The sequence below is a fragment of the Lolium perenne genome, chromosome 7 (genome assembly GCF_019359855.2).
Source record: "Lolium perenne isolate Kyuss_39 chromosome 7, Kyuss_2.0, whole genome shotgun sequence".
NCBI classification, from domain to species: Eukaryota; Viridiplantae; Streptophyta; class Magnoliopsida; order Poales; family Poaceae; genus Lolium; species Lolium perenne.
In genome coordinates, this window is record NC_067250.2 from 111299556 (window position 1) to 111322523 (window position 22968).

Genomic DNA, 22968 nt, shown 5'->3' on the forward strand with positions numbered 1-22968 from the left:
GTGCCCCGGAAGACCTGAGTTTGCTCGAGGCGTTCAAAGCAGGGATTGACCTCGATGCAGATGGACCACCTCCAGGTTTCATTGATGATTATTGGTTCGCCGAGCCTGATGACGATGAGGAGACACGCGGTCCAATCACGGATGGCGACACAAAGCACGATCTATGTAGTATTAATTGTGAGGCTAGCCTATTTGTAATAACTCCGTGTAATAGAGATTGTCTAGCTAGGTTATTTGTAAGAACTCCGTGCTATATTTGAGAGAACTCTATGGTAGCTATTTGTTGCTTCCACTAATTAATTAATGTTCATCCTTTTGCATTATTTGTTGCTTTCATTAATGTTCATCTACTTATATTTCTGTTGCTTTCACTAATATTTATCTCTTTACAATATTGCGTACTAATAAACCACTCTCTTCATTTGTGTTTGCAGGTGATTGAAGCATGCCGCCAAAAAAAAGGGGTGGCGGTCTTAAAAAGAAGCTCAAGGACTTGGTAGGTGTAGGGACTTCGAGGCGGGGCCCCCACCTAGCCCCCTCCTAGCCCCCTCCCCGTCGCTCCCACAGGGCGGCCGCGTAGGAAGAATGCGACGCGGGTACTCACTCCTAGTCCTAGCCCCCCTCCCGCAGCCGATGATGATGACGAGGAGGAGGAGGTGGGTGGGGAGGACCAGGAGGAGGAGGTGGGTGGGGAGGACCAGGAGGAGGAGGGGGGTGGGGAGGACCAGAGGAGGAGGGGGACGAGGAGGACCTCTCGGAGGATGAGGGGTTGGGGAACTTAGTGTTCGATCTGATCCAAGCCTAGAGTGGTGTGAGCGGAGGATTACGATGCGTTCCGGCTTTGGAGAGGCCGAGGCCACGTGATAGGAAGCCATATCGGCGTGGGATAACACAGCTCCCCTCGCCGAGAAGGCGGCGCTACTGAGGCACGTTGTTCTTGTGCCCTATGGAAGGAGGTACATGTTATTTTTGGCATTTCGTTATCGCAATTTTGTCATTATCAAAATTATTATCACATACATATTGATGTTGTCGTTTCATGGTGCAGCTCGTTCAGTTTGAAGACCCGACGCAGAGACCGCCACGTGGGTACTCGAACATCCTTGGGGGCCTACTTAGGTGGTATTTCCACAGGGATAGTCAACTTCCCTACCGGTGGGCTGCGACGTAGCTTGGAGGTGGGCGCACTACATGCCTCGCGGAAGATCCTCTTGGCCGCGGCACCGCGGCGGATATGGTTGTTGCCAAATTCTCGGGTACGTGACTTTTGACTTCTTACCATTCATACACTCTCCTTGGTTCACAATAATTGCACTAATGCCCCTTGTTTTACCTATGTGCATGGTTGCGAAATACTTCAAGAGGGCCGAGGGCAAGGAGAATGCGTGCGATGATGTCCTACACCGGCTTGCAAGGAAGAGGGTGGCGGCATGCACTACGAGGCACGTATTCAATGCGTCCGCGATCGGGCACGCCGACCGCTTCGTCCACATGAGTAAGGAGGACGCTCGCGACACGCTCATGCGGCCGTGGCGATACTTGCAGGTATTTGCATTTATGTGTTATTGATTTCTTTATCGCCATGTAGTTTATTTTACCATAATGGGTTTATCTTGTGCATGTAGAACCCTCCTCAAGACGTCGGCAACGACGATAGGTGCTTTCGTGCGATGGTCATGTGGTGGACATGCCCCGGTACCTCAAGAAGCACGAGGAGGGCAAGGCGAAGCGGGCAGAGATGCGAGGTGGATCGCATATCCAAGGCGGCATCCCCATCTCTCTTCACTGCGAAGGAGGTGAGCAAATTAATGGTTCCTTCATTCTTTGAATTCATGTTATATATTTGTTAACTCCGCAAGGGTGTGTCACTTCACTCAATTACATGTTCTCTTTTGCGGGAAGTCGGGACGGAGCGAAGCCTAACGTCTTTGCCGTGCTAAAGAAGATGAAGCAAAGGAAGACGCACGATCCTCGAGACGGGGTCCTTGTGGGTTAACCCGCAATCCGAGACCCGAGTGCACGGCGTATGTCTCCAAGTTCAAGCGAAGCACGGCGAGGACGCCAATCCAGAGGCCGAGGACTTTGACCCGAGGTCGCGGTGCTTGCGGGAGAAGGCTTGAAGCATGGCCGCCTATGGTTTGGTGACGGGTGCGTCGACCCGGCCGAGGGTTCCCTCTCTCCGCGAGATCCGTCGTGGTCGTAAGAGCGGCCAGCCCGAGGTAGAGCCCCGGCCACGGGCTTCGGATCTAGTGTCGAGCGGTTACGGGTATGTTCTTCCTCGGGTCTCTACATTTCCTTTACATGCTTTCCATTGAAATGTTAATGACATCGCGGCAACACAACGTAGGAGGAGATGGCAGCGAAGGAGCAAAGGCCTGTGAGCAAAGGCGCGAGATGGAGCAGCAGATTCTGCGGTACCCGGCAGCAGCAGACACGGATGATGCAAATAGATGCAACAAGAAGCGAGATGATGCGGCGGCAGCGAGCACGGATGAGCTGGCTCATGAGCCGACGGCTCTGTCTTCTCCACCGGGGAGTATTCTGCTCCTCCACCTTACTCCATGCCGTGGATGCCGCCACCGCCCACTCGAGCCCGGGGACACCTCTCACCGTGAACAACTTGAACATCATCGGAGCATGAACCGCGGTGAGTCCTCTTGTGCACAACCCGGTACTTGTACTTGTTCAAGTGTTCAATATGCAAATGCAAATGTTCATTCCATCAACCTTATAGATTATATGTCACAAGGAAATGACGATGAGGCCGGCGGAAGCGGAGGAGGACAAGGTTGATGGCATGGTCTTCGTGCACTTTGTCGGATTGTATGCTTGTAATGGATTGTAATATTGGACATTGCACTATGGACTCTATGTAACTTGTGTGGATGGACTATGGACTCTATGTAATGCATGAATATGTGTGTTTGATGTATTTGTGGTGTTCCCGTAGTGTTTGGTGATGTTATGTTGAAGATTATATGAGTATATGCTTTATTGTCAATTGCTATATTTGAAATGCGGGGAATAAGCAAAAAACAGCAAAAAATTGAAAAAAACAGGGCCCTTTGCCGTGCGTGTGCACACGGCAAAGGACATTTGGTCACTTTGCGGTGTGAACCCGCACGGCAAAGGGGCCACGTGGCGACCTGTAGACCTGGGAGGTCCTGGGGGTGTCTTTGCAAAGCACTTTGCCGTGCGAGGCGGCAAGACGGCAAAGCGTGCGCACGGCACAGAGCAGCCGCACGGCAACGTATGCGCGCCGCACGGCAAAGTGTTGGCCGCACGGCAACGCACGTGCGACGGCAAAGCATCCAGCGACGGCAACGCTTGATGCCGCGACGGCCTGATTTTAGGCGCACGGCGAAGAATCGAGCGACGGCAGAGGGCTTTGCCGTGCGAGCGAGCTGCGACGGCAACGTTGGCTTTGCCGTCGCTACCTTTGCCGGGCAAACTTTACCGTGCGCACGCGCACGGCAAAGCCTTTGCCGTGCGTATAGGTGTCTTTGCCGTGCAAAGTGGCGCACGGCAACGCCCTGTTCTCCCGTAGTGCATGTAGGCACGGCGGGCGGTAGCACAATCCAATCCAACAGCTCAATCTGAATCCCCATCCACTCTCCTCTTCCGCGATGAGGAAGGCGGGGACGCGCCGGAGCCTTGAGGAGCGCGCGGACGGTGCCGGAGCTACAGGAGGATGCCGCGGCCCTCGCCGTGTATCGCGCCGCCGGATGAGGGCGCTGCAGTGGCGTTGGACGGGTCGTCCGCCTCTGTAGGGCTAGGTCTCCTATCTCGACCCTGCCAAGATCGACAAGGTGTGCGTTCTGTCCCCTCCACCATTCTCTCTCACACAACTAGATTTGATCTTCGAGGATGAACCATATTATCTCCAAAATGCCTTCAGCGGCATGGGTCGTCGTACGCGGTGGTTCCCGTTTTGTTTCTGTATAGGCTGACTATGCGGTGCGCTTTGCCGTGGCGGATGTTCTAGAGGTGGGCTCGGGCGTGGCTGCGGTTTGCGTTTTCTTATTGATCTGGGGGCAGATGGGGACGTGTTTAGTTGTAAATTTAGTTAGATTGGTGTGATTATGGGTTTCTTATGGCAAAGTGACAACTGTTATCTGGTTTGGGTTAGCTGTGGACAGTGGTGGCTCCTGTATCTTTTACTTACGCGATGTTGCGATTGCTCGCTTTTCAGTCGCGTTGTCGTTTGGCTAGGTGATGCATCCATGGCGTGCCCGTGGGCGGGTGTGACCTATGCTTTGGCTGGAAGGGGTTTGCATGGTGTTTCCTCAGCGTGCTTCTCTTGGAATTCTATTTTGGTTGTTAAGTTTGTTCAGGTGAGTTTGTTTCGGATGGAAGGCTGGTAGCACCCAGAGGGGCATCGTGGTCTGATAGCCTGGTGTAATGTTTGATGCATGCTCAAGTTTTGTTTTCAGTTGTGTTTTTTTCAGCTGGGTACCTTTGCTTGTGTTTGACAGCTTGTTTGTGCGCTATGTCTTGTGGCATTGGAGTGGATGCCTCTGTCCCAACACCTTGCTCTGTCCTCTGAAATATTGCTTTAACCCCAAGTATAGGAATCTGCGAAAAGCTAGCTGTTTAATTGAGGATTCAATTCCATATCATGACTACACCTACAAAAGCTAGAAGCTTATGCAAGTTTTGGGAAACCCCTGCCCTGCTATCCTTCTATCGAAATCTGGGTGGAATGAGAAATCCATTCTTGTTTATATCCAGAAAGTAAGAGGAAACATTGAGTGTTGGGAGCTTAATTTAGTGGTTTCTCTTAGGTCTCTATTTGGATAAGTAAAATGAGGGCTTCTTCAATGTATCTACCACACATTGTTGTTGGTTGTCCCGTGAGCGCTTAATTTAGCGCTTCTTCACTGATATGGATAGTCACACCTCACACGTTAGGCAAAACAGTGTAGTGGTTGGGCCAGGTAGCTTGCAGCTAATGGTTTCAGAACAGTAGTTCTTGAGGGGCATTTAATTATTAATATCTAAACCTATATATTGTATGCAACGTTTGTTTAATTTCCATGGTACAGTTAGGTGCCAGATGGGAGCAGTAATAAAGAAATGGGAGTAGCTACCTAATATAATTTCATTAACTTATTTGAAGTTCTCAACCATTCTTTCGTGTCTTTGCTAGCCGCAAATCAATAGTTCAACATTTGCCGAACAGTCGCAGTTCTTTTTTTGTAGAATGCTAGAGATGGAAAAAAATTATATTGTTTTTGTAGTTATGGGAGTAAAGAAGGATTTCTCATGCATACTTTTGAGGTAGCGTTTCAATGCAGAGAGTGGCCTTACTAATCTGGTACATTTACATGCCTGACAAAGGCCGCGGTATGGATGCCTTCCCCGGTGATGCAGTTCATTCATCACTGTTTCGAGGCACTGAAAGCGAAAACTTTAAAAGGACTACATTATTTTGGAACAGTGATAATGATTACAACCGCAAGATACGTGCCGAGCATGTTTCACTGTGATTTTGGTAATTCAAAATAGTTTGAAACACAAGCTTAGTTCAAAATTCAGTCCAGCTGCCGTCATAATTCTTTTCATGTAAGCATGTTTTGCCTAAGGTAATTCTCTAGCTTAGTTCAGTGATAGTCTAGCTTTCATGATATTTTTTTCTTTAATCATCTTTACCTGTCTGCAAAGCGCTAAGCCTAACTATTGTATTTGCTTTTTCATGCAAAACCAAGTGTAAAGTATGTGAGCAATATGGTTGGAGCATTTACCTTTCTCGGCCGATTGTCCGTCGATTTGTTGTATCACAGATGGTACACAATACTGGCTTCTAATTTACATGTGTGTTTGTAGGGAGGATGCAGGCATAATATGTAGGTTTAGCACCCAAGACTTAACTGATTTCATTTCATGGTGGCCTGGTGCAGGATGTGGCATGATGCTGTGTGAGGTAGGAGTGGATCATCTAAGGTAACATAGGCCTCCCCAACACTTGCTTCATCCTAATTCTTAGCCGTCTTTGCCATTTCTTTTGCGATTATGGTTGCATTATAGCATGTTCATTTGGCGCCAAAATGCGCTTGGAGTATCAATTTTACCATCCAACTCATTTTTGTGCTCAAAATTTTCTATTTTACAATTCCTGGTTTGTACTGTGTAAACAAGAAGAACGAAGATGCACTTACCTGTGATGTATTTACAAGCAGCGGCAGTAACCAGAATCTGAAAAAAAATCTTTGTACCTTTTATTGTTTCGTTTATAAGTAATCACATTTAGAGATTTGTTCCAAGAAACAACATGAAATATATTATTACTGCACATAAATACAGACTCAAACATTCTATAGCGGGGGTTCTCTCCTATTGATTCCTTTGAATTTTATTAAATTACACCAGTTTGCGATGCTTATTTATAATTTTTTTATGAAATCTATTTGGTTTTCTTTTGTTGTGTTAAATAGTTACACCTCTTGAGTATATTATAATGTATGTATTATGATCTATATCAGGTTAGAAAAGCAGGTTGAGCAATGTAGATAAATTCCATCGTTGTATTACTATGTTCTTTAAACAAAAAACTTCTGATTAGTAGTTTCGTTTACCTTACTTATAATGACACAAATGCAGAAGACGATATGTATAGGGAAGTTCAAATTATTATATTTCAAGAGCGTATAGTGTTCAATATTGTTTGGTGCATCTACTGTATAAACTGCTGCAGATAAATTTGTACAAATTTGTATGTATGTTCGTCCAATAAAAAAAATGAGATTACTGATATTGTTTCGTATTTTCCGCGTGTGTTGTATGGACTGATATCTCAGTCCTGCCTTTATGATTAATTGCAGTGCACCTGGAATCGCAACTAATGGTGCGCTTTACTTCTCCACATGGTTTGGGTGCATGTACCATGTTGTTAGAGCATCCATGACGCAAGGCGCTTACCTAGGCGCTGAAGTAATTAGTAGTATAAATAGAACAAAATCAATTATGTAGCAAATTACGTATCACTGCAGCGCTGGGCTCTTATTTGCGGTGCTAATTCCGCCTATCCTTCCACACCACAAGCCAGGGAAAGCACCCGTCAAAAAAAAAAAAAAAAAAAAAAAACAAGCCAGGGAAAGCAAGATAGCGTCGGTGCCATCTTTTTGCATCAATCGGGATTGAAGGCATCAACCGCCAATCATCCAAGATTCTGATCACCCTTTTTAGCACCGTGTTGCGGCTGCTCTTAGAGGCTTGTGATAGTTTACTTGTTCACACGTTGCATGTGCAAAGAATTGAGAGAGTTGGTTGCTATGCTGGGCTACCATGATGTCGATCGCCAACTCATATCATCTCTTCGACTCTTCCCCACCGACCACATGACCCCCTATCAGCCACCTCTTCTCCTTCCTCTCCATATGTGGCTCTTTTTGTATTGACCCGAATGGCTGCCGCTAGAATAACATGTTTCTTCTCTTGAAACACATAAGGGCCACTACTAATATTGTTTGGTGCATCTACTTATAAACTGACGCACATGCATTAATGTTGACTTACAAAATCGATCTCACTATGTATTTTTTTCAAAGGGAAACTCACTATGTATGGGAAAGAGAAAAAGAACGCCAAGAAGAAAAACGGTGCAGCAACGCGCGCCAGGTCCTTCTAGTAGTAAGTGTTTTGCGGTGTCCCCAAAATCACAGTTATTGCATTTTTGCCTCCCAATGTGTTCTCTATGTATGAATCACTAGGATGTCGAATAAGAACCTCTCCACGCATGAATTGCAAGAGCTATAAGAACCAAGCAATGCTTTGTTAAACACTATTTTATCAAGCACATAACTATTCACCACCCCCACATCAAAATAAACACATATCCTCGACTACAGGAAAAACGCTATGCATCACAGCAAGCATTGTAGTTAACATCATACAAGCATATCATGTTATCGTATGTGGAGAACTTTATGCACAAACAATTGTTAGGGAAATATGCTTGTTGTATTACCAGGGGGCCAAAGGCCACAATATATAGTACATGTACAGGTGCACATATGCAGAAAGCCCCCTAACATATGGGGAAACTACAATATACAGATATATACATCTAACACCCCCCCTCAAACTCATGGTGGATCCACAACACTGAGTTTGGAGAGTAAGAAATCATGCTGCGCTCGAGTCTGGGCCTTCGTAAAGAAATTCGCCAACTGCAAATCTGAAGGCACATAATGAACCGCAACAACATCATCCTGCACCTGAGCACGTGTGTAAAAAGCATCAACACCAATATGCTTGGTCAGCTCATGCTTGACCGGATCACGTGCAATACTGATAGCACCTGTACTGTCAGACAAAAGTGGAGTGGGTGTCGTAACAGAGACCCCAAAATCTGCAAGCAACCACCGTAACCAGGTCACCTCAGCAATCAACAAAGCCATAGCCCGCAACTCAGCCTCAACACTCGAACGAGAAACTGCGACCTGTTTCTTCGTCTTCCAAGCAACAAGCGAACCACCAAGAAACACACAGTAAGCAGAAAGTGAACGACGATCCGTAGGATCACTCGCCCACGTAGCATCCGAGTAGCACTGGAGCTGGAGAGAGCTGGAATGGGGAAAGAAAAGGCGACGAGTGATCGTGCCACGAAGATAACGAAGAACACGGAGGAGATGACTATAGTTAACAGTGGTAGGAGCGGAGACAAACTGACTCAGAATATGAACAGGATAAGAAATATCAGGACGAGTGACAGCAAGACAAACAAGACTCCCAACAAGATGGCGATAACGAGTGGGATCAGGAAGAGGATCACCATCAGTAGGACGAAGCTTAACATTAAGCTCCATAGGAGTATCAACCGTGCGCTCATCCCCAAGAGCAGCACGAGCAAGAAGATCCTGAATGTACTTTTCCTGAGAGATAGAAAAGCCATCAGAAGTGGAGGAAACCTCAATGCCAAGAAAATAGCGAAGAGGACCAAGATCAGTCATAAGAAACTGATCGCGAAGACGAGCCTTAACGAAGGCAATATACTCAGGATCATCACCAGTAATGATCATATCATCAACATAGAGAAGAAGAAGAGTACGTCCACGAGGAGAAGTGTGAACAAAAAGTGCTGGATCATGAAGACTAGGAGAGAAACCAGCAGCAGTCACCACAGAGGCGAAGCGCTCAAACCAGGCACGAGGGGCCTGTTTGAGACCATAGAGAGAACGTCGAAGACGACACACCATCCCATCAGGAATAGAATACCCAGGAGGAGGCAGCATGTAAACCTCCTCACTCAACTCGCCATTAAGAAAAGCATTCTGAACATCAAGCTGGGAGACAGACCAGCGGCGAACAGAAGCAACAGCAAGAAGGGTACGCACAGTAGTCATATGAGCCACAGGGGCAAAAGTCTCGTCATAGTCACGGCCGTGCTCCTGCTGAAAACCACGAGCCACAAGACGCGCTTTATAGCGCTCAAGAGATCCATCAGAGCGAGTCTTAATTTTATAGACCCACTTACACGTGATGGGACGAACACCAGAAGGGGGAGAAACAAGATCCCAAGTGCCAGTGCGCTCAAGCGCAGCGATCTCCTCAGCCATGGCAAGCTGCCATTCAGGATGACGCTCGGCATCCCGATAAGAAGTCGGCTCGGAAACGATAGAGAGACCATACTGACTAGGAGAGTAACGAACTGGAGCACGATGCTGACGAATAGGCCGTGAAGGGGGAAGCTCATCTGCAGAAGACAAGTCATCAGAAGAAGAGGAAGAAGGGACACCATCGGAAGGAGCCGAAGCCGGAGAATGAGGAGTACTAGGTGTACTAGACGAACGAGAGGATGGCGCCGAAGGGGGCGCATCAGAAGTAGGAGGGAGGGGAGGAGGGACAGCAGGGGGTGCATCCGGAAAAAGAAGAAAAGAGATATCATCCACCGGGTAAGTACCCGAGGTGGGGCGAGGATAGAAGGGACGCGTCTCATCAAACGTGACGTCACGAGAGATGCGCATCCGACGACCAACGGGGTCCCAACAGCGATAGCCCTTATGCTCATCACTGTATCCGAGAAAAACACACTCAACAGACTGAGCGGTCAGTTTGGTGCGTTCGCGAGGAGGCAGAAGGACATAGCAGACGCAACCAAATGAACGGAGAGTCGAGTAGTCTGGAGAAACACCAGAGAGACGCTCGAGAGGAATGCCACCCTGTAGAGCAGCGGAAGGCTGAATGTTAATGAGGTGGGCCGACGTAGCGACAGCCTCAGCCCAGAAATGTGGCGGAAGAGAAGAAGCAATCATCATAGCACGGGTGGTCTCAAGAAGATGACGATGCTTACGCTCGGCGACGCCATTTTGAGCATGCGCGTCGGGACAAGAAAACTGAGCGAGGGTGCCCTCCTCAGCAAGGACACCACGAAGGTGCTGGGAGATATACTCACCAGCGGAATCAGCATGGAACACGCGAATGGGTGAGGAATACTGAGTGCGGATCATGGCCGCAAAACGCTGATAAATAGAGAGCACCTCACTGTGAGAGCGCATGAAAAACACCCAGGTGTACCGTGAAAAATCATCAATGAATAAGATATAGTATCGATGGCCCCTTTCGAAGCGAAGGGATCCGGACCCCAAATATCTGAATGGACTAAATCGAACGGTCGCTGAGAGACAGACACACTAGTAGGATAGGGAAGCTGAATCTGTTTGCCTAACCTACAACCCTGATAGTGTAACGACCCATCTCCAGAGACAGACCCCAGAAGGCCACGATGAACCAAAGACGACGGGCGAGAGTCACAAAGGTGACCAAGACGATGATGTCACTGCTGAAAAGAGCCGGTGACAGAGGCAACAACCGGAGGAGAACTGGCAGATGAAGTGGCAGCGGAAGGAACACGAAGCCAGTCTAACTCCCAAAGCCCCGGAGACTTACGGCTACGAGGGCCAGCTCCAACCAGGGCCTGTGTGCGACGATCCTGAACCGCACAAGACTCAGCGTCAAGAATGACGCGACAACCAGAATCGGTGAGCTGGCTAGCAGAGAAAAGGTTCATCTGAAGGCGAGGAACATGAGAAACATCAGGGACAGAGAAAGAGGGAGTAGAAAGGGTGCCTCTACTAGAAATAGGAATAGAGGTACCATCAGCCGTGACAACACGGACAGGAGAAATAAGAGACCGAAGAGCAGACAGAATAGAGGACTCAGAGGTCATATGAAAGGAAGCTCCAGAATCCAGATACCACGGAGACGTACCTGACTGTGTAGAAAGTGGTGGTCGCGCGATGCGGAAGAGCCGATCCACAGAACCAGCGCCCGGCGAGGAAGAGTTTGTAGTAGCGAGCAGACCACGAAGACCCCTGAGAATGTCCTGATCAGAGAGTGCAACTGCAGAAGATCCTGAAGAGCCAGCCTGCTGACGATCCTGGAACTGCGGACGTAAACTGGGATCCCGCGTCCAGCATGTGGAGGAAGTGTGTCCAACCTTGCCACAGTAGGTGCAATGAGGACGAGGGCGGAGACTCGGACCGCGAGGCTGCTGACGTAAACTGGAATCCCAAGCATCAAGCAGGCAGTGAAGCTGCGCTATCTCATGCGCAGAGAGGGGCGCGACTGGAGAGGAGCTATCACCCACAAGCACAGAGGCCACCAAAGGGGGCGACAGAGAGCAACACGCCGATGAAGACAGAGTCGGCAAAGCGCGGTCATAACTGATACGTCTCCAACGTACTTATAATTTCTGATGTTCCATGCTTGTTTTATGACAATACTTACATGTTTTGCTTGCACTTTATAATGTTTTTAAGCATTTTCCGGAACTAACCTATTAACGAGATGCCGAAGGGCCAGTTGCTGTTTTCTGTTGTTTTTGGTTCCAGAAAGGCTGTTCGGGCAATATTCTCGGAATTCGACGAAACGAAGACCCAGCATCTTATTTTTCCCGGAACCTTCCAGAAAGTCAAAGGGGGACCAGAGGGGAGCCCTGGGGGCCCCACACGTGTGGCCGGCGCGGCCCAGGAGGGGGGCGCGCCGCCCTAGTGTGAGGTGGCCCCGTGGCCCCTCCGACTCCAACTCTTCGCCTATTTAAGCCGTCCTGACCTAAAACTTCGAGACCAATTTACGAAACTCCAGAAAGACTTCAGGGGCGCCGCCACCATCGTGAAACTCCAATTCGGGGGACAGAAGTCTCTGTTCCGGCACCCTGCCGGGACGGGGAAGTGCCCCCGGAAGCCATCTCCATCGATGCCACCGCCTCCATCATGCTCCGTGAGTAGTTCCCCCATGGACTACGGGTTCTAGCTGTAGCTAGTTGGTATTCTCTCCCCCATGTACTTCAATACAATGATCTCATGAGCTGCCTTACATGATTGAGATTCATCTGATGTAATCGGTGTTGTGTTTGTTGGGATCCGATGGATTGTTACATTATGATTAGTCTATCTATAAAGTTTGTGAAGTTATTGTTGCTGCAATCTTGTTGTGTTTAATGCTTGTCACTAGGGCCCGAGTGGCATGATCTTAGATTTAAGCTCTATACTTATTGCTTAGATTGTATCTACAAGTTGTATGCACATGTCTATGTCCGGAACCAAAGGCCCCAAAGTGGCAGAAATTGGGACAACTGGCGGGGAAGGCTTAGATATGAGGATCACATGTTTTCACGGAGTGTTAATGCTTTGCTCCGGTGCTCTATTAAAAGGAGTGCCTTAATTTCTAGTAGATTCCCTAGAGGCCCGGCTGGTAGGACAAAAGATGTTGTACAAGTTTCTCATTGCGAGCACGTATGACTATATATGGGAAACATGCCTACATGATTAATAATCTTGATGTTCTGTCTTAATGCTATTTCAATCCTATCAATTGCCCAACTGTAATTTGTTCACCCAACACTTGTTATTGGAGAGTCACCACTAGTGTAGATAGCTGGGAACCCCGGTCCATCTCTCATCATCATATACTCGTTCTACATGACATTGGAAGTAGTATCAACTATTTTCTGGTGCCATTGCTCTCATATTATCGCTATCGCTGTGTTACTGTTACTACTGCTCTCATATTACTGCTGCTTTCACATCACCCCTGTTACTAGTGCTTTTCCAGGTGCAGCTGAATTGACAACTCAGTTGTTAAGGCTTATAAGTATTCTTTACCTCCCCTTGTGTCGAATCAATAAATTTGGGTTTTACTTCCCGCGAAGACTGTTGCGATCCCCTATACTTGTGGGTTATCAATAACCACGTGAAGAGGCCGCGAAAGTCGATGTAGAGCGGCAGGCCGACGTCGACGAAGTCGACGAAGCGCGGCCATAACCGCGAGAAGAGGCCACAAAAGTCGAGGTAGAGCGGCGGGCCGACGTAGACGAAGTCGGCGAAGCGCGGGCAGAACCGCATGAAGAGGCCGCAAAAGTCGATGTAGAGCGGCAGGCCGAGGGAGACAAAATTGGCGAAGCGCGGCCAGAGCCGCGGGAAGAGGCCGCGAAAGTCGGTATAGAGCGGCGAGGCGACGTAGACGGAGTCGGTGAAGCGCGGGCAGAGCCGCGTGAAGAGGCCGCAAACGGCGACGAAGAATGGCTAGCCGTTATACACGGAGGCAGCGGACAAAGACCAAGTACCGAAGGGAGGCCCAAAGATAAGGCGGGATCAGCGGAAGAAGACATCGGAGAACAACAGCCGTCGACAGTAATTTTTTTTCGCTCCTTTTTTTTAACGGGCCGGCGCTCCAAGGAGATCGAACGAGGGAGGGCGTCGGGCGGCGTCCTGGCGCTCGAGATCGAGCGAGGCGAGGGCGTCGGGCGGCGCTGGAGATCGATTACTGGCGCTTAGAGCGGGTGCTGGAGGCGGCCGAGCGGGGCTGGAGGCGGCCGGTTGATTCCTGGCGCTCGAGAGATCAGGAGATCAGGAGATCGGGTGAGGCGGCCAGCGTCGGGCGAGAGCAGAGGGAGATCGGCAGCAGCCACACGCGGGCGGGCGGAGAGCAGCCAATCAGAGAGCAGCAGCGGGCGGAATCTGGAGGGCGGGCGGAATCGGGAGGATGAGCGGACGGGGACGAGAACGGCCACACGACGGCCGGGAAAAAGAGGTCTGTACGGAGAGGAGAGAGGAGGATCAATTTCGCTCTGATACCATGTTAGGGAAATATGTTTGTTGTATTACCAGGGGGCCAAAGGCCACAATATATATTACATGTACAGATGCACATATGCAGAAAGCCCCCTAACATATGAGAAAACTACAATATACAGATATATACATCTAACAGCAATGAGGTTCCTTCAGATGATTCAGTCAGTTTCTTAACACCATTCAGATTGTCTACAAACTCTGATACATGTTGGCGAAATACAGAACCATGGTACTAAGAACTAACATATGTAATAAACCACAAATACTTTTCCATATGCTATCAATCATCCAATTCTGAGTCACAATACGTGTTCCATGTCCACTCATGCATGCAACGACCTCTGCATAAATGACAATCGTTTCCCCAAAATATAGAGTATTAAGTATGTGTCATACAAAATTATATAATATCCAGGACATAACCTATAAGCTTTAGAAGCAATGTACGAACAACCTAAGCTCCAGTTCAAAAAAAAAAAAAAAAAAAAGAACAACCTATGCATCCATGACTAAACATATAATAGTAGGGGCTATCACAATATAATAGTGATGCCGGGTTGTCGATGCAGTCTTAGACGCGGTCGATGTCATCATCGCTGTCATGTCGTAGGACGCGGACAATGTCAGCGTCGTTGTCGATGTCGATGATGACCATGATGATGTAGACCTTGGCGGTGATATGTCGGCGATGAAGCAGCAGGCGTTTCGCTCATGATTTTCGCTTGAAGGCGTCCCTCGCGGTGACGATGATGTCAATGCCATGTTGTCGAAGAAGTCGATGAAGTCCACACCGGCTTGTGTGTGGTTGATGTCGCTTGTCGAGAATGTGCTCGACGAAGATCTCTTTATTGTACGGCAGATGTCGTGATGTTCAGCGAAATGGTGTCGGTGCAGGCAAGTCCGGCTCCGTAATCTCCTGAAGATGCAGCGGCACTATAGATGGTGTGTCGCGATGCAGGAGATCGCCCTGGCGTGATCGGTGCCGTGTTGAGAGTGGAGACGCGGGTGAGCTGATGAAGATTGAACCTTGGCCTTGACGCACAAGGATGGCGCGATGCAAGCAATGGTCATCCAGCTCATTCGTACTATGCGTCTATGCCTGTATGCATCCGTTTATTTTGAGTAAATTACATAAAACTATCACAACTAGCACATTAGCCCTCGCAAATGCGAGGGCATCACTTTAATATATTAAAAGTATTTTTTTCATCTTATGCATATATTTTGTTCTTTTGGTTATATCTTGTACTTAGAAAAAACACGACCGTTCAAACATGGATAGGTCCATACATATATAACTTTGACTTTATGTTTATGAAGTTGCGATTAGGTTGATATATAAGGAAGAAAAAAAAATTAACATTTTCTTAAGAAAAATCTACCGATGTGGATCTAATTTTCTCATTAACGGATTTGTTGTGGACGTATAAGAGCACAGACGAAACTAATGCCAATGCACACCTCCGGTAGATCGATTGTTTGGTCAATAACATATTTCTACAACTATAAACCCCTCAATAATTAAAAAATATATCCACATTATATCGTTCTTCAATCAAGGTGACCACATGTATTTTTTGTGTTTCATGTAATATTACTACGTGACCAATATCATAGGTCCAACCTCTTGAGCAATTGTCCCTTCCATTGTGTAATTTAATATTTTAACAGCATGTGCTTTTAAGTTGAATTCACTCCATTAAATGGTTAGGCTGGTGCCAATGCACCACCCCACTCTCACCCGCCACGTCAGCTTTTTCCCTCACTCTCACCCCACTCTCACCCCACGGTGCCAGTGCACGGGCTATAGTACCAGCTCTCACTTCTCTCTCCTCCACATCAGCTTTTCTCTCTCCGCGACATCAGCATTTCTTTTTGAGATTACAACATTAAAAATAATGCAAGAAAATTATTTTATTGAACTAAAATTGTTACCGATTACATCATAAAAAAATTACATAAAAATTTGCACTAAAAAGGTTTGCAACAATGTTGCCAATGTGGTTGTTTGCTCTATTTAAATTTTTGTGCAAAAAGCCCCTCAAAATTTGGCTCAAAACACCCTAAAATGCCAAATCCTACCATGTTTTTATTTTTCCTAAGCAAATCCTAAAGTCCAGGGGGTTTTCTGCAAAACCCCCTTTGTCTTCTTCTCCACGCACGCAGCCAAGCTGCTGCTTGTCGACGTCTGCGCCGCCGGTCTCCGCCGCTCGCCGGCGATTCCGGCCCCCCCCTCTCTCTCTCGCCCCGCCTCTCGCCCCCCTCTGCCAGCGCGCCGCCCCGCCTCTCGCCCCGCTCTCGCCCCCCTATCGCCTCCAACGCGGGCGGGAGCGGGCGATACCACCGGGCGCCCCCACCGTCACCTGCCGCTCTCGTCCCGCCCCTCTCCCGCCCGCCTCCCGCCCCGCGCCGGGCGATACCGCCCCGCCTATCGCCCGCAATGGCACCAGCCTTAGGAGGGAAGTGGTAACCCCAGACCATCAAGGATAAAACCCTAAGTTTGACGTTTTGGTGTCTCGTAGAGATGAAATATTCTATTAGTAGAGGCGACGTTTTCATTGATAAAGAGTGTGTGGTGACTTTGTCAGTCTCAAGACCCATCGGCTTAGTTTCTCAAACTCGATCTCGCGATGGTGCTCACATGGGTAGGATGTGACTGCGTTCATAGGGATAAGTGTTTGTACATATTACAATTTTTTGTGTATGTACTATACATTTTTGAAAATGACACACAAAAATCCAAAGATGTTTATCATACAAAACAAATAATATTTGTGTTGGCAATTGTAAGAGTTAATATTGTACACTTTCAAAATCCTCTAAATATAAATATTAGTGAGACCCGCTTGTTCTTTTGTAGGCACATAATACATTGAAGGCATGCTCTACAATGTGTATGTCTATCGTTGTGTTTCACGTGTAATACTAAGAGCTAGTTCTAAAAAATAAACTTTAGGCCCCCAAAAAATATATATATGTAGTAAAGGTGGACGTTGTTCCCTTGTGTTCACTTAAACTACACGCATTGGTTTTTTTTATATCAACAATAAGTAGGAGAGAGGGACTCTTATCTCCTCTTTTATTTGAACTACACGGACATAAGACTTTTATTTTTGTGTGTGGCGGCTTTTGTACATGAATGATTGCAGTCTGTGCTATGTGAAACTGAGATGACTAATTATTCTCATTATATCTTAGGCATAAATTTCAGATCCAACACTTCAAAAAATTAAGATGATGTGGATTTTCCTGGTGGCGCGTCTAGCTATTTACGAATTTAGACAAATTCGTCATACTTTTTTTCGAACTGATGTTAATATATTATAAGTTTAAATCATAGTAAATTTTTCAGAAAATTGATCATATTTTGAGCTTTCTATCTAAAATACCAGTTTTACCGTGCAAAGAACTCGGCTATTTTATGGAGGTAGCAAGGCAGCCCAATTTTTTTTAATGAATCTAGCTAGCAACGTTTGGGGTATGTATCGATCGGATTTCCTGGCAAATTTCCTTCCGTTCCTTTGAGTGGTTATGTGCAATGAAAGGAAAATTTTAATGGGATACAATGGACAGCAAAGGAAACAAAGGAATGACCATCTAGGATAGAAAATATTGGGATTTGTTGGGAGGATGGTATCTTTCTTACGGGCTAGCAATGAAACAGATATGGAAAGCAAAGTCATATTATTTTAGCATAGGTGGATTAATTTGGTGTCTCTAAAACAACCTTATTTTGCTTTTAGTATATAATAGATTCGAGTTAGGGTAACAACTCAGTACCTTTTTGCTACGGAGTAATTTTTTCAAAAATGTACTAACTTTGAAACTGTCGACTGATAACAGCAGAGGGCACACTGCCAGCGCTAACTAGGACAAGGAAAATGCTTACGATCCGGCGACCGATCGATGGCGCGGGATCGGTCGTCCTCGCTCGCAGGCTCGCGGGTCCTTCATGGGCCTTATTTTGGCCCATATTCTCTTGCTTGCATTTATCACCACGTGACAAGCTGGGCTTTGATTATAAAAGCAAGGGCCCGCGCCGCCGCTGTAGATCACCACGCCGCTGTCCCAACCTTACTATTATTGTAAATGCCCAAAAGAATTATTGTTTTTGTTGTTAATATTATTGTAAATACATCTGTGATTTGTTGTAAATATATTTTTTCCCATGTATTTTTTTAGTGTTGGAACTGTTTTCTTGTTGTAAATGAGAGTATTGTTGTGAATACCCATTTTTTGTTGGTTTTATTGTTAATATATTGATGCTTTGTTGTAAATATATTTTTGGCATGTGATTTTTTAGTGTTGGAGTATTGTTGTGAACACCCAAAATTTTTATTGGTTTTGTTGTTTATTATTGTTGTAAATATATTGGTGATTTGTTGTACATATATTTTTAGTTGTAATGGTATTTTTTGTGAATATATTGGTGAATTTTGTTAACTCTGCTGATGATTTTTGCTGTAACCAAATCTGTCGTGAAAAATATTGTTCTTTAAACTTTTTGTAACAATACTTTTCAAAAATATTACGTCAATTATGTTGTAATATTACATATATTTTGTACGCGGGAGAGAGGATTTTGTTGTAATACTCTTCACATTTAGGGGAAATCAAGAGTATGGCTAGGCCCAAAGGGATATGCCCAGTCATTTTAAAGTGGAGTAGCTGGACTGCGGATTGATTTCCATAAAATAGAGGGTGGTAAATGTAAAACTACATTTAAACTAATTCTGGACATCGGATCTCGATCGGACGGCGCGGAAACAACCGATTTTGGATCCAATCGGTTGGCCGACGCTGAGCGTTTGCCCCGCCCCAGCGGGGTCAAACAAATACGCGGACACGAACGCAAAGCAAATTTTCCTCGGCGGCGAGTCACGGGCCGAACATGAGACATATGGAGACAAAATACAGAGCCACATGCCACAGCAGACCAGAAACAATACCCCTACGAGACCCATATGATTTGCAAACTAGACCCCACGCAGCCATTGTTAACCAGCGCCAAATTACCTAGCACGTGAACCAGCGACACTATTCACATGCACGGATCTACGGCGCAGATACGCGTGCGCGGAGCGCACCTGCGCTGAAAAACCACTCTCTTCCTAATATCATCGCCCACCGGCAGCACCTGTAGCTCTATGCGGCACCAGACTGCCAACCCTGATGGATAACTAGCTGGCTATTGGAACACCGCCGCTAGATATGGATACGCGCATGAGCGCACCATTGCATGCAGAGGAAGAAACCTGCATGCCCGCCGCCGCCCGCCGCCATGGAACATGTGCATGATACGATCTCAAGGATGATACCTAGCAGCCGATGGGTATCTATCTAACGGATATATGGTAGGTGTACTTTTTGTTGTTAGATTTCACATGTGCGTTGGCTTGTATGTGCTTGATAAATCTCCACCATTCCTAAATCTTAGTTTTAGGGTGATAATTTTTTTGTATTGCTCTTGTAAGATGTTGCGAATAATCTAATAAAAAAAAGTTGTGTGCATCTCTTGGATGCAGAAGTTGGGGCGATTTTTTCCCCATTTCAAAAAAATAATTCTTCACCATTGGTTGGTTGTTGTTTTAATAATATAATAGATAGATAAGAAACCAAATAGGATGTCAAACATCAGCACTGGTTTTTCTGTTAATATATGCACTCTGGGGATAGATGCAAATTAGCACCATGAAGCCTCAGTCCTGAAACATAATTATTTTTAAGTGAGCTTTGGTTGGTTATTATGTTCAATGGAACAAGAAGAATTTTGTAAACCACTCGCAGATCCATCTATTGTGGGCACTCCAGGTTACCTACAACCTACTTGGGCCATTTCCTTCTCGTACTCATTCAGTTTCGTTGACAACCTTGTTTGCAGCCCTATGCCCATAGCTAACCTAAGATGCGACCACACGACATGACCCCCTCTGTTTGCTTTGGATAGATACTGTGTCCCTGTTACCAACTACTATCTCCGTCCCAGTTCATAGGGCTTATATGTATCTCTAGGTTCTCAATTTAGCCAACATAGTATTAGGTATACAATATAAAAATTGATTATTAGAATCAGAGCATTCTTTGACTGTGTTTTGGAAGCCATTTTGGGTTCTAACCCTTCCCAAGCTATACCATATACTTATGTCAAATATAAAGCTTGTAACTAATATTGATTTGCAAGTTACAATGTCGGCTATTGTAAACCAAATCAGAGAAACTAATGCTTTCTTGTCCTTTCTACGATGCATGCTTTCTTAGCCTAGAGTGGCGGTGAGGGTGGAGACTACACTGACAGACTTGGGATCCACTGGAGTTCTGATTCAAAGGCCTGACATCAATTTTACATGTGCAAGATAAGCAGCTACAAAAATAGTATAGGACTCTTCGTTACTTTCTGGCAGATGGAGGGAAGTAACGCTATAAAATCCATGCGAAGGAGCGAATGAGATACCTTGTGAGGGCATGTTTTTTGTATGGCAACTTCGACAAGAACCCGGTCTACCCCAAGTTTGAGATCTCACTCGCGGAGACTCATTGTTCCATTATCGTTATAAATGATGCAAGCTCGGTTGAATCTTGTGTATTCATTAGAATAATTTATATCAATGGGTCTTATATCCTTACATGGGGGAGGGGGCCATTGCCCCCCCCCCCCCCCCGCACAATAAATGTTGTTGTTGGTCCATTTGCCGATTTAGCGAGGACGGGCCTTTTTGTACTGACCCAATGGATGTCAACTACAGAACCAATTTCTGTCGGTACCCAGGAAGAGCCACCTGTGAAAGTCATGAAAACTGCAGTGATTGGCCAAAGCAGCTATCTAACATTTGGAAGACTCCATTCAAAATGGATGGGCATTCACATATTTTGCTGAAATTCAAGATCTGACTCCAAATAACACTAGAAGTGTCAAATGGGAGATGTTAGGCTCGCGAGTGTACTATGGCGCAGTTTTGGACCCATCAAAGAACGCTCAAGCTAAGTTCCGTGCATATGAACTAGAAATCAAGATCGTCTCCTTTCCTCGTCTTCTTTATCTTGGGATTATGAAGATCGATGATTCATCAAAAGGACCTACATCAATGCACTAGAGATCTACAACTACATACCTATTGCTACGGGGTCTCGGGATGGTAAAAAATTATCTCTTATTTCTGTGCTGCGGAATAACCAATACGTTTACATTTTAAGTTATAACATTGTATGGACATATCACTGGAAGCGACGCATACGCACCATAACTATTGCAACATCTAGTTTATCCGGAGTGGTTCTGCTACTTATTTTTGCTATTGGATGCTGCTACCTCTTTGCACGGAAGAAAAAACCCTTCAAACGGTGTGTCCTTTAACTACTTCTTGTTTTTACAAAATAGGAATTTAGGTTGAACTTAATCAAAGTTAAGTCCTGACATTTACTTAGAAAAAGTCTTGATAGACTATACAACTTTCATGGGACAAACCCTGTTCCCTTCTATTAACAAAAAGGACTATCTACTTGATGGTGCAATAATTTACCTCGTTTGACAAAAGTTTGTTATTGTCGCTCTAGAGCAAGGCCTGGTCGGAGCAGCTACAACCAGATTTAACTTGTTAGAGATTGAACACGCTAGAACTGGCGCTACTTACTGTATGTCGGGGGGTGCCCCCCCCATGATTTGGTACATCTCTGAAGGAGAAAAAAAGGTTAGATTACAAATTTTTGTGTGTTTGGCCCCCTAGAACTCCTAAATTCTATTTTGTCCCCAACCATCTTTGGCAAGCTCCACCACTGCATGCTACCAACAGATTTGAGCGAACAGTGGGATTCGGAGGGTTTGCCACAGTATACCACGGGAAGCTGGCAGACGGGAGAGAAACCGCGGCAAAACTTGTAACAAGCAACAACAGTGAGGCAATTGACTATTTTTTGACGGAGGTAAGCTTTGTGTACATACTTTCTTTCGAGTTTTTCAGAGATAGCATGACATGATTGTCATGATTAGTTAATTACTTAAATGTATGTCTTTTTTCAAATAGAGGATACATCATAGGAAGTTGCTGAGAATGCTGAGCTTCATTGGATATTGTCAGAAAGCTGGCAAAAACATACTTGTATATGAGTTCATGCAGAATGGCACGTTACAACAACACACCTGTGGTAAGTTTCCTCGTATATAATGTTACATTTGGGTTTATGTAATCTAAAACAAAACTTGGCAGTTCGACCGTAACGTGCCATTAGGTCTACTTGCGACCCTTCTGTAATTAACACTCTATTTCTATTCAATCGATTGGCAGTTCAACTGCCCGTTCCGCAAAAAAAAACTTGTAGATAGCGAGAATTATAAGCAGCGTAGAAGGGAGAGCATATGGAGGATGACGCAAAAAGTATCTCCATAGATGGTCATCTCTACTATATTAAATGGTTAGAGATGGCGGGATGGTTGGTAGGTCCTAGATTTCTAATCTCAAAGTGTGGGAAAAACAACGGAAAAAATAGTGGTGCCGCACGTAGGCACGGCTCATCAGGCAAACCTCCGCCCACGACTCCAGTTTCTATTTCTACAGCGTTTGAGACTGTTTCTAATAGGATCAGCCAGCCCTGCGCCGATCCGCCTAGTCCGTGGATGGCCACAGCAGGCACATCGTCTCTTGCCCTTGCGACGACGACTTCTTCTGCGCGGCGGCAGTCCGACTGGAGGAGAAAGACAACGATAGTGACTAGCAGGAACACAGGCTCAAGCTACCGCCCAGGCGCTGATGCCCACCTCCTCCTCCAAGCTCCAACTCCAGCACCAAGTTTTTCTACCTCGTCATCCTCAACAGTACTTTTGCGGACAAAAGTAATAGCTTATCCTGTACTTATATATTTAACATGCAGTTCTCCTCCATGCTTCTCAAAAAAAAAATCC

The 22968-nt window shown here is 46.1% G+C and overlaps 1 long non-coding RNA gene across 2 annotated transcripts; it reads left to right on the forward strand.

The window, feature by feature from the left end:
* Window positions 1-3555: 3555 nt before the first annotated feature.
* LOC127315599 (uncharacterized) lies at window positions 3556-7272 on the forward strand. Of its 2 annotated transcripts, none has more exons than XR_011747893.1 (3): window positions 3556-3809; window positions 5827-5943; window positions 6822-7272. It is a non-coding gene; the product is annotated as an uncharacterized lncRNA (long non-coding RNA). The 2 variants fall into 2 exon arrangements; XR_011747892.1 differs by having other exon boundaries at window positions 5901-5943.
* The last annotated feature ends 15696 nt before the right edge of the window (window positions 7273-22968 follow it).